Source organism: Tupaia chinensis, unplaced genomic scaffold (assembly GCF_000334495.1).
Source record: "Tupaia chinensis unplaced genomic scaffold, TupChi_1.0 Scaffold000047_1, whole genome shotgun sequence".
Lineage (NCBI taxonomy): Eukaryota > Metazoa > Chordata > Mammalia > Scandentia > Tupaiidae > Tupaia > Tupaia belangeri.
Genome location: NW_006159505.1, coordinates 929,257 through 942,031, shown reverse-complemented (window position 1 = coordinate 942,031; position 12,775 = coordinate 929,257). Strand labels below are relative to the sequence as shown.

Below are 12,775 nucleotides of genomic sequence, written 5' to 3'. Positions count from 1 at the left end.
TAGCTTTAACCCAGAGTTAGTGCAAGTGTACTATAAAGCTGGAAGCCACTTGGCGGATATGGATTGCTGGGGACAGCCTGAAGATTTGAGGAGTGAGAGTGCAGGCACCCAGTGTCCTGAAGAACTGGAGGACTGGGTAAAAGGATTTGTGGTGTGATGAGACTTTACTGAGGGTGCTTCCTCAGCCTCCTACCCCTGTGTCATGTATGTGCTCTTTATCATTAAAAAAGAGATGTATTTCAATGATATTCTCTGTGAAGATTTGTCGAGAGAGAGAGAGAGAGAGAAAGTAAGAAAGCAAATCATTAGGTTCGAGACTCTCACCGCAGTCAGCCATGTGGGAGTCCAGTGCCCTTAACCACCATGCCACCTGCTGGCCCCATTTTAAATTTATTTTTATTGTTATTATTTTTTTAGAGAGAGATTTTTGCTGTAGGGCGGGTGTGCTCTCAGGAGAGACAGAGAGAGAGAGAAAGTGAGAAATCACCTCCCAGGAGGGATAGCTACACACAATTACTTCTCCTTCATTCTCCTCTAGGGATTTTGGGCATGCATGCACACGTGCCCAGCATGAGTTTCAAGCTGCCAAATCTGGGACTCACATTGCGGGAGTCTAGCACCTTAATCATTACACCACCTGCTGGCCCTTGTAGTTTTTAACTTTTAAGATAATGATCTTAATTGAATTAAATGGGTTGAAAAGATAGTGAAGGCTTGTTTGCTACTTACATGAAAGATCTTAAAAAAATTAATCACTGCAAATAATACGAAGGGTATGATTATGCTGTGCTGTTAAAATTTTCTCTATAACAGTTTTCTTGATTCTTCAAGAACAAATTAAACTTTCCATAGCAAATTTGTTGTCAAAATGCCTCTTGTGACAGTTGCTGACTTCACGATTCTGAACACCTTTAATAGTTTCTCTGTTACAGTTTATGAGTTCTGTTGTCATGACACAGTCAATAAATAAACCCAGATGGTTGATGTTTTCAGTGCAATCAGTGATAACCAAATTAATGAATTCGATATGACTGAGGCAAGTAGGCACCAGCCTTGATGTAGATAAGTGACTCCAGTAGGTTCCTGGGCTGTGTAACAATGGAATTGTTCTGAGGGATAGCACTTATCCAGGTTAAGACCCAAGTAGGTTGTGATTTTTTCTTAAAATCATGGAGAGTGTTGGCATGATCACTATCCTCTAACTTTGGGACAAGCATAGTGATGAATTCAACCTCATCTTCAAAGATCTTAATATTTCTTCCATTGTCTAGTAGTGAGAGGCTGGGCATCGACAGATGGCTCATTTAAAATGACATCATGTTGATGTATTTTATTCCACAGTAGTACTTGTCATCTGGTTGATGTGCAAAATATTTGTACAGGTATGTTCCTTTTAGAATTACACCCATCGGACCAGCAGATGGCATAATGGTTACTTTGCTGGACTCCCACACGGTTGACTGCAGTTCGAGTCCCAGACCTAGCAGCTTCAGACTCATGCCAGGCATGTGTGCGTGTGTGTCCAAAATTCCGAGAGAATGTAGAAGGGATTGAAGTGTGGCCATTCACCCGGGGGAACTAGGGGGCAATTTCTTGCTGTCTCTCTGTCTCTGTCTCTCTGGAGAGCACACACAAAAAATAAAAAAATGATATCCTCAAACATTGTTGCTAGTCCAAAATACATGCAACCATAACCAGGCTCCTCTTTGGCTAACTGGTACCTCATCACTTGGGTCTTTGCATTTAGTTGTGATGCTAGATGGGTTGAGAGGTGGATGATAAGTGTCTCCTTGCTGCTCTTGAGCTCATCCTTCTTGACCTCCTTCTGGGCCAGAACTGAGTTGAATGTCACCCCTGCTATCTCAGTTGGACTGAGCTACCCAGGCAACTCTATGGAGGGTTGAGGTTCTGTGTCTTTGCATATTTTTTCCTTTTTTTTGAATTGCTTCTCTCTTTCACCACCTTCTCTCTTTCCTACCACTGCCCTCTTGGCATATACTTATTCATTTTTCAGGGTATACTTCAGGGCCAGTAGCTTTAACCCAGAGTTAGTGCAAGTGTACTATAAAGCTGGAAGCCACTTGGCGGATATGGATTGCTGGGGACAGCCTGAAGATTTGAGGAGTGAGAGTGCAGGCACCCAGTGTCCTGAAGAACTGGAGGACTGGGTAAAAGGATTTGTGGTGTGATGAGACTTTACTGAGGGTGCTTCCTCAGCCTCCTACCCCTGTGTCATGTATGTGCTCTTTATCATTAAAAAAGAGATGTATTTCAATGATATTCTCTGTGAAGATTTGTCCTTGCATGTCTACCTAGATTGTTTGTTTCCTTTTTTTGTGTCATTACTGTAATTAGCATAGCTCTTCATTATGATTTTTGTCACTACTCTGCTGTAATTCTTTACTTTTGTCTTTTTGCTGGATTTTGAACTGCTAATGGGCAGGGATTGAATACTTTTTTTTTTTAAAGAGAGATTTTTGCTATAGGGTGATGTTCTTGCTGGAGAGTCAGAGAAAGACAGAAAATGAGAAATCACCCCCCCCCGCCCCGGGGGTATGGCCGTGCCACAATCCACAATTCTCCTCTGAGGATCTTGGTCACACATGCACAAGCGCCCAGTGTGAGTTTTAAGCTGTTGGGTTCAGGACTCAAACCGTGGTCAACTACATGAGAGTTCAGTGATATAACCATTATGCCATCAGTCATCCCAAGGACTGATTACTCTTTATTTAATTAAAACATGTATTGAGTTAGGGTTACATACAATAAACTAACTCAAATACTTGATTAATTTTTACCAGTGTATTGTATATACTCTTGTAACCACCAGCCAGATTAAGAAATTTTCATATCTTCAGCAAACATTTTCTTTGAAGAATCAGATAGCAAATATTTCAGGCTTGACTGGCTATATGGCAAGTTGTTGTATGAAAGTAGCTATAGACACCATGTAAATGAACATGCAAGGCTGTGTGCCAGTGAAACTTTATTTACAAAAACAAGTGTTGGGCTGGATTTGGCATGAGGGCCACAGTATGCTGACCCTTTGTCTAACACAGTGTCCAAGAACAAAATACAAATTCAGTTAATGGTTGTTGGATTCTATTATAGACAAAGACCTTGCTCTCAAAAACCCTTTTCTTGATTTCCCAGCACTGAGAATCTCCAGGGTAAACCTGTGTTTTGAAGAGTTACTTCTTGGAGCTGAGTGCCTTTTGACAAGTAGTTTGTGTTCATAAGGGAATACAAATGTTTTCCCTTTCAGCATTCTTTTAATTTTGGTGGCTCATGGTCCCTGGAACATTAGGGATCCATGGAAGCAGTAAAGGGGTATATTTGTGGGAATTCCCTGAGGCTATGTGCTATTTCATTTAGTCATTTTGTCCCTTATGTCTAGCTAGCATAGATGGACAGGGATGCTTAATAAATACTTGTCTTTGATTGAGTAAGTGAATTTAAATTGCTTTCATTAACAAGTCTAATGAAAATTGTACATTTACCTATAATAAAAACGTCTTTGCTTTTGGTTTCAATTTTGCCAGCTCTATGTGGACACTAGTTTGGTCATGCTACTTGGTTCTTTGACTGGCTCTTGATGGCATCATAGGACATAAACCTGTCCAGTGAGCGAATGACCTTGGAGATAAGTATAGAGTCAAAGTACTTAGATGTCTACGTGTTTACTTTCACTTTCTTGTTTATTAGCAGTATTAGCTCATAACAGTATTATTATGAAGCTTTGATTACTATGTATGGTGATTAACATCTGGATCAACATTTTGAAAAGAAAAAGTAGTGTAATAAACACAGCTGAAAGGTTCAATTATTTCTTAATAAATGTGCTTTGTTTATACACAAAATCACCCAAAACACAAAGGGCTATGAAGGAAGATAATCTGTTGATAAAACAGTTGGGTTCCAGTATTACTGAGTCAGGAATAGGACCTTAAAACAATTGTTTTTTGTAGGTTCTTGCAGTAGGGCACATGCACTTGCTACAGACAGACAGACATAGAGAGGGAAAGTGAGAAGTCACCCCCCTGGAGGGTGGCTACATTGCAATCCTTTCTCCTCCATTCTCCCTTTAGGATACTGGACATGCACAAACATGTGCTCCTTGTGATTTTCAAATCACCATGTCCAGGACTCTAACTGCAGTTGGCCATATGGGACTCCAGCACCTTAACTACCAGGCCACTTGCTGGCCCAGCCCTCAAACTTTGTCACTAACACTAAGCTTTTTCCCTCCAGTGGTTGGCCTTCATCACAAGTATATTTTTAAAATTTTAATAATTATTTAATTTTATTTATTTGGACACACAAGCACGTGGAGCCTCCAGGTCCAGGATGCGAATAGCATAGTTGGCCATGTGAAATCCCGCTGCCTTAAGCACTGTGTCACCAGCTGGCCCAAAGTCAGATTTTTAAAAAAGAATTATTAATTTAATTTAATTTTTAAAAATAATTATTTAAATTTTTTTTAATTTATTCAATCATTTATTTTTTAATTTGACCAGAGAGAGGGAAAGTGAGAAAGCAAGCCACCAGGTCTGGGACTTGAACCATAGCCAGCCATGTTGAAGTGTCCATTGCCACCTGCTGGCCCCACTAATTTTATTATTGTTATTATTATTTATTTTTAAAATTTTTGCTATAGGGTACATGTGCTCATCAGAGAGAAAGACAGAGACAGAGACAGAGACACACAGAGAGAAAGTGAGAAAGCAAGCTGCTAGGTCTGGGACTTGAACCTCGCTTGGCCATTTGGGAGTCCGGCGCCTTAATCACCATGCCACCTGCTGGCCCCATCATCAAAAATATCTTTTACTTTAAAATTTTTTTAAATTTTAGTTTAATATTGGGTCATTGGAAAAGTCATGATGCATTTTTGTGTAGAAAAACAGACAAATACACATGATTTTTCTGATAACCTAATAGTTTAGAGAGCTAGATTCTAGGCTGAAGCTAAATTTTCAAGTAATCTCTAGAGCATTTTCCCACTCTTCTCAACCCCATCACTTCTACTTACACACACTGTAGCTAACTAGGCATACAGGGATGCCTACTGAGTGAATCTTAATTCCTGCCACTCTCTTGTCTTCACAGAGTATTTATATGTGTTTGCTGAAGATTGGAAGGGTTTGGCTTGAAGAAATGGTGGTGGGGTCAGGAGTGATTAAACTTCACTGTCAGGAATTAAAGGCACATTATCTTATGTGTGGTTCTAAAATGATCATATATGCTGAATGAAGAAAAGCTTTCAGTCTTTTATGTGCTCTTCATTGCTATTCTGGGAAGAAGCCCTGTTTGCACAAGCGTAAGATGGAACTTAGAAGATGTCTTCCAAGTGTCCTATTACTGGGCATGGTGGCACCCACCCTATGATAAAGGGTCCTACTGTTATCAAGGTAGCAGAGCCAAGATTTGAAGCCAGATTCTCTTACTCAGTATTTGTAGTTCTTCCAGTGCAGCATGGGCTTTCAAACTGTGCCCAGGTGTCTTAGAGCTTTCCAGAGGTGCCTTAGGAATCAATGCGGGAGAGTTGGGTCATGGCTCTAGGCTCCTCTTTCATGTCTCAACCATGGCCCTTACACACTTAGCTCATTTTTTAACTTTAAAAAGCTTTTTTTTTATTATGGAAAATCTTAAACATATTATAACTAGAGATGTTTCATATATACACATATAAAAAACTTATATATATTTTAAGTATGATATAATATGTATAAGGAACCTCTATGTATGTCTGATATCCATTACCTACAGTTATAGTCATGGCCAATCTTATCAGTCTTGTATCATCTTTATTTTTTACCTCCTTGGGTCATTTTTTTAAAAGAATTATTTTTTATTTAATTTTATTCATCGTCATCATTTTATTGTATTTTCTTGAAGTTGACCAGAGAGAGAGAAGGAAAGTGAGAAAACGAGCTGCCAGGTATAGGACTCGAACTGTGGTTAGCCATGTGGGCGTCTAGCTGCATTGATAACCGTGCCACCCTGGCTGTGGGATGATTTCTCACTTTCTCTCTCACTGTCTCTGTCTCTCTCCACTAAGTGCACTTTTGCCCCCAAGCAAAAACGTCTTAAAAAACCTCTCAAAAATAAATAAATGAATAAAAATAAATTTCTAAAACTATTGGAGCATGGCCATTCTCTAAGAGCACCAATTATGATAGGAACCAGAAACTGTTAAGAGGGGACAATAGGACAATAACTAACTTGTAAAACTTTTAAAAACATTTTTTACTTCTTCATGTTTGTTACTTTTGGCTTATATTTCCTTTAACCCAGCAGTTAAACCTTTATAACAAAAAGGACCCATATATTTTAATTTTTTTCCTTTTTTTTAATGCTAGCACATACACCTGTGTCAGAGAGGGAGCAAGAGAGAGACACACTCTCCACAGGAACTAGTCACATATCATCTTCCCACAGTCCTCTGGCTCATTGGATCTTGGAAACTTGTGTGCATGCCTAGCATGTTTCAGGTTGACCAGACCAGGGATTTGAACTATGGACACTATGTGGGATCTGTCTTCTCTTGGACAGTGTGTTGTCTCTGTGCTATGGAGCAGGCCCACCATGTTTTAATTTTGAAGTAGGAGATGGGTGAACTGTTTTACACTAGAGCCAGGCTTGGGGGAGGAGTGGAGTGAGAGTTCTGCTTTAAAGAGCAAAGCAGTGTTTACATTCCGGCCTGTGCAACCTGAGGAAGAGCCTGAAAAGTAGCCCAGGAGCATTTAAGATTAGAATGTTTCAGTTAGGGATGGGAGGAGCAGTCCCTTTTTCTTACCCCTTATCCCATAGCCAGAAGGGCTTTTTTTTTTTTTTCCTTCCCTTCCCTGTCTAAAGGACCTGGCTGGTCAGTCTTCATTTGTGACTTATCTGACACATCCAAAGCCCAGGGTCTAATAGCTGTGTTTAGGAATCCTGAGGTGATGACCTCAGGACAAAAAGCAAAGGACTCCTTGTTTTGGGCTCTGTTCTAAGAAGGCCAAGGGCAGGAACCTCTTAGCAGTAGCTTTGGCTGATCCTTGGCCAGCAATACCTTATGTCACTTTGGCTACAAGAAGAGCTGCTGTGGAGCACTTGGTGTTCTCTAGTCTTTATGGAGGTCACAGGCAAACAGGGCAAGGGAGCAGGGCCTTAATTAGCCAGGGCCTTCTGGAGCACAGCCATTTGGCAGTATCCTACCTCAGCGCCTTGGTGTGATTGGCTCCTTCTCCTAGTGACAGTGCAAATACTCCTTCCTTTTATAGCTTTTAGACCTCTGAGAGATTAGTCTTCTTCCTTGAGCTTGAGATACTTAAAAAAAAAACCCTTTAAATTAATTAGTCAATTAATTAACTTGCCAGAAGGTACATGTGCTCACCAGAGATTCGGAGAGCAAGGGAGCAAGCATCTCCCAACAGGGCATAGTCACATCACATTTTCTTCTCCATTTTTCTGTTTTGTTGGGATTTGGGGCATACCCACACATGCACATGGTGTGTCTTTCAAGCTGCCGAGGCTGGGATATGAACTGAGGTGACCGTGTGCGATCTGACTCCCTTAATTACTAGATTATGGCGCTGGCCCAAACCTTTTTTATGTGTGTGAGTTTTTGCTATAGAGTGTGTGCAGTTGCCTGAGAGAGACAGCATGTGTGCATGCACGAGAGAGAGAGAGAGAGAGAGAAAGAGAAATCACCCCTCCTTGGGGGGTGGGGTGGGGAGAGGATGGCCACACCACTATCCTTTCTCTATTAAGGATTTTGGGCATGCATGCACACACACACATATGCCCAGAGGGTTTTATAAGTTGCTAGGAGGTCTGGGATTCAAATCATGCAGTCAGTCATATGGGATCCAGCTGCCTTAACTAACCACCATGCCACCTGCTGGCTTGCTGGTCCAAACTTTGAGATACTTCTATGCAATGTAGTTCAGGGCTAATTTATTTATTTTTATTTATTTTTTTGCTAGAGGGTACGTGTGTTTGCCAGAGAGACAGAGGGAGAGGGAGAGGGAGAGGGAGAGGAGAAAGCACCCCTCATGGTCATGCTGTAATCCCTTCTCCATTTCTCCTTCCTGTCAGGATTTTGGACGTGTATGCCCAAACCTGATTTGTTTCTCAAGGCACATCCAGGATTTGAACCATGGGATCTGGTTTACTTAACTACCAGACCATTGAGCCAGTCCTCAGGGCTGATTTTAAAAGTCAAACAGGTGAATGACAAAAATTTCTTCAATCTTTATAGTACTTTTTAAGCCACTTAAGCACATTTTATTTGACTTGTTTCAAACCAGCAGTCTTGTAATTATAGATGAGAAAGCTGAAGCTCAGAAAAGAGAAGTATTTAACCAAGATTATAGCTAATTAGACTTTGGATTCCCAGATTCTTTTTATCAATACATATAGTACAAGGGGAAAGGAGAAGAGTGGTAAATAAAATTGAGTCACTGTTATATACCAGGCACTGTATATGGGGTTTAGTTTAATTTTTTCATATTAAATCATAAACACATTTAATCTGTGTTTTAAAAAAATTTTTAGAGAGATTTTTGCTATAGGGCACATGTGCTTGCTGGAGAAACAGACAGACAGAAAGCAAGAAATCACCCCCCAGGCAGATGGCCATTCCACAATCTCTTTTCATCCATTCTCCTCTTGGGATTTTGGGCATGATGCACACACGTCCAGTGTGAGTTTTAAGCTGCCAGATCCAGGACTCAAACCATGATCATCTATGTGGGAGTCCAGCAACATAACCATTATGCCATCTGCTGGTCCCTAATCTGTATTTTAATGGTAGGGAATCTGAGCCTTAGAGCAGTTTAGTGACTTACTCGGGATCATGGAGCTAAGAAGTGGCTGAATCTCGTTTTAGATGTAAGTCTTATGACTTAAAAAGCCTTGTCTTTCTATCATTATACTATATTCCTTGATAGTTGCTTATTCTTAGGGTTCTTGACTGGGGCCAGCCAGTGGTGTGGTGGTTAGGGCAGCTGGATTCCACATGGCCAACTCTGCAGTTCGAATTCTGGACCCAGCACCTTGAAAAACATGCTGGGTATATGTGTGTGTGTGCCCAAAATCCTGAGAGGATAATGGAAGAGAAGGAATTCTGACATGATCACCACACCCCCCTCCCCAGCCCACCCTGGGGGGGGGTGCTTTCTCACTTTCTCTCTCTCTGTCTCTCACCAGCAAATGTACATGCTCTATAGCCCCCCCCCCAAAAAAAAAATCTTGAAGTGTAGAGGCAGTGCTAGGTAGAAGGGATACAAAGAAGTAGAAGATTTAGTAGTGTCGGCCCTAATGGAACGGATAGTTTGTTGATGCTCACTAGTATGATAGAAGGAATGACATGTGGGGATAGATAGAGGGATAGGAGGCAATGGGAGCTGAGGGGCTTCCTAATCTTGCGAGTAGAGGAGTTGTCAGGGAAGGCTTCTCAGAGAAGTACCTCATCTAGTCTAGTGAGAAAGAGTATGGGCCCTAGGACTCATCACTTGCTAGCTATAATACTCCACGGAAGTTACTTAACCTCTCTGACCTTACTTCCTCATTTATAACATGGAGATAATCATATTATCAACCTCATAGGGGCACTGTGAAGATTAAGATGAGATCATCTATGTTGAATATTTAGTAGGTTGCTGGATGCATAATAAGCTCTCATTAAGGGTTAACCATTATAATTATCATTTTCTAACCTGTGCCTCTCCCATAATCCAGCTGAAGTGTGGATAAATGAAGCTAGGCTCTCTTAGAGTCTCTTATTGTCGCTAAGGTGGGGTTTTGTTCTAGGTGACATTAAAATATTCCTTTCAGGCCTAACATTCTGTCAAAGTAAAAACTACTAAGCTATTAATTGTTTCTAGGAGGGCTGCTCTCAAATGATTTTGTATCCTGTGGCAACATAGTCTGCCTTGGGTTCTCTAAACTATCTGGTCAGCCCTTGGGAATGCTGTGTCTGGTACAGGCCCCTCTTTCCTCTGCTACTATCTTTTTTTAAAATTTAAATAATTGCTTTATTTAGCTTTATTTGTTTATTTTAATTTGACCAGAGAGGGACAGAGTGGGGGAGGGGGAGGGGGAGTGAGAAAGCAAGCCGCCAGGTCCAGGACTCGAACCGTGGTTGGCCATGTGGGAGTCCAGCACCCTTAACCACCACACCACCTGCCGGTCCTCTCTGCTACTGTCTTTATTGGACAGGCTGGAAACTGGCCTCCTGTAAAATCGGTCCATTCTCCTCTTCTCTCCGCAAGCTTATTGTCATGGAGAAAGTATATAATTTTGGTAGTCTAGGTATTCTTGACTACTCTAGGGTCCTGCCCATCCTCAGTAACTGTGGAATAACAGTATCTGTATATATTTGCATTGTTTTAAAATAAGTGTTCTTTAGAACATTAGTATTGAGGCCAGTAGGTGGCGTAGTAGTTAAGGCACTGGACTCTCACATGACTGACTGAGGTTTGAGTCTTGGACCTGATGGCTTGAAACTCATACTGGGCACATGTGCATGGATGCCCAGAATCTCAGCTCAAAACTTAAGAAATTTCAGTGTTTTGGAGGGATTGAAAAAAAGATTCCAGTGGGACTAGCAGATTGCATAGTGGTTATGTTGCTGGATTCTCACATAGTTGACCACGGTTTGAGTCTTGGACCTGACAGCTTAAAAGGGAAGGGATTGTAGCATATCCACTCCCCTGGGGTGTGATTTCTCAAAAAACCAAACCAAAAAACCAAACCAAAAGAAAAAACTCTCTTAAAAAGAACATTAATATCATGTAAGATGACAATAGGTTTAACACATCTTGTTTTTTTTTTTGCTGAAGGTTGCATGAGCTTGCCAGAGAGACAGAGTGAGAAAGGGAGAGGGAGAAAGCACCCTTCTAATGAGATGTGATCACACCACAGCCTCTTTTCCATCCTATCAAGATTTGGGGCATGCATGTACATGCACCTGGCATGTTTTTAAAGCCACTGGGGCTGGGATTTGAACTGCATGGTTGGCCATGTGGTATCTACTTCCGTTAATCACCAGGCCACGGAGATTATAATGGAGCCGTCGATATAATGGTGCCTTTAAGATCAAGTTAGGAAAAACTAGAAGCTTTTGATATGATAAGGAAAAATATGAAGGATTTCCTGTATTTTTCTGATTGTGGAATCTTTTTTTTTTTTTTTTTTTGAGAGAGAGAGATTTTTGCTATAGGGGGCATGTACATGCCAGAGAGACAGAGACAGAAAGCAAGAAACCACCCTCTAAGGGGGATGACCATGCCACAATCCCTTCTTCTTCATTCTCCTCTTGGAATTTTGGGCATGCACACGCATATGCCCTGCATGAATTTTAAGCTATGTGAGAATCCAGGAACATAACCATTATGCCATCTGCTGGTCCCAGTGGAATCTTTTTTTTAATCCCTCCAAAACACTGAAGTTTCTTCAGTCATTAATGTTCAGTAGAATACAGATAGATATATGAGCATAGCGTGGCCTCTGCTTTTTTGGTAGTAGAGCTTGGAGGAGGAGTATGGCAAGCTTTGGCATGCAAGATACCTCCAGCACTCCCTGTCTTGTCAAAGACTGGGTTGTTTTTGCAGGAAATTGATCTTTATAGGCCAGCATATGGTGGTTAAAGCGTCTGGACCCCACATGGCCCACAGTGCAGTTAAAGTCCTGGACCTGGAAAAACATGGGGGTGCGTGTGCATACCCATCATCCCAAAAGGACAATGGAGATGGGCTGAGAGGTGGCGTGGTGGTTAAAGGTGCTGGATTCCCAGATGGCTGACTGTGGTTCGAGTCCCGGACATGGTGGCTTGCTTTCTTGCTTTCCCTTTCTCTCACTCTCTGGTCAAATTAAAAATAATAATAACAAATGGAATTATTTGTTAAAAAAAATTCTGGGGGAAAAAAGAACAATGGAGAAGGGATTGCTATATGGGTATCCCACCAGAGAGTGCTTTCTCAATCCCTCTCCCATCTCTCTCTGAGCACACATGACCTTTAGCAAATTTAAAAAAAAAAAAGAAAAAAAAGAGAAAAGACAGGAAAACTGGAGGTCTTGGTTAACCAAGGAATGAGATTTAGCTAACTGAGCATCTATACTTGGCTTGAACCTTTACTCAATTCAGTAAGGAATTCATTAATGATCCATCTGTTCTCTTGGTAATTACAGCTTGCTCAGAAACATGTGTGTATGTGCGTGTGTGTGGGTCGGAGGGTAGGTAGGGAATTGGGGTGGGGTGAGTGGGATGGTTGCCTTCAGTACTTCAGTCTTAAAGAGTTTTGAGTTCCAGTCTTCACTCTACTCTCAATCAGTTATATGGCTTTGAGTGAATGACTTCCATTTTTTTTTAAATCTTGGTTTTCTCATTTAAAATTTTAGATGTTGGATTAGATTGACTGCATTCAATAAATATTTATTAAACATTTGCTATGATCTAGTCGCTATTTTAGGGTAATGAGGATGTAGTGATGGAAAACTTGCTTCACTGAAGTTAATCTGGTAGAGATAATTAGATGATATGAATGTCGAAGTTACAGATTAAGACTTTAGTAGTTGAGGAAGGAAGTTGAGTCACTGTAGTATAGTAGGCTTTCTGGAGATGGTGTGACTTAACTAGTTCTATAATTCCATTGAAGGTTTACATACTTAACCTCAGAAGCCTAGGGAGGCATTTGGATTGTGAAAATGACCTGAGTGCAGATAGGAATAAACAAAGAGAAAAGAATGCTCAGGAGGCATGACTATGGCACACTGCTGAGGGGGCTGTTTC

The 12,775-nt window shown here is 41.0% G+C and overlaps 1 protein-coding gene and 1 pseudogene across 4 annotated transcripts in view; one reads left to right on the top strand and one right to left on the bottom strand.

The window, feature by feature from the left end:
- STIM1 (stromal interaction molecule 1) overlaps nt 1-12,775 on the top strand; it is a 221,145-nt gene that overhangs the window by 41,920 nt on the left and 166,450 nt on the right. The window lies entirely within an intron of this gene.
- LOC102498538 (integral membrane protein 2B-like) lies at nt 827-10,236 on the bottom strand (annotated as a pseudogene).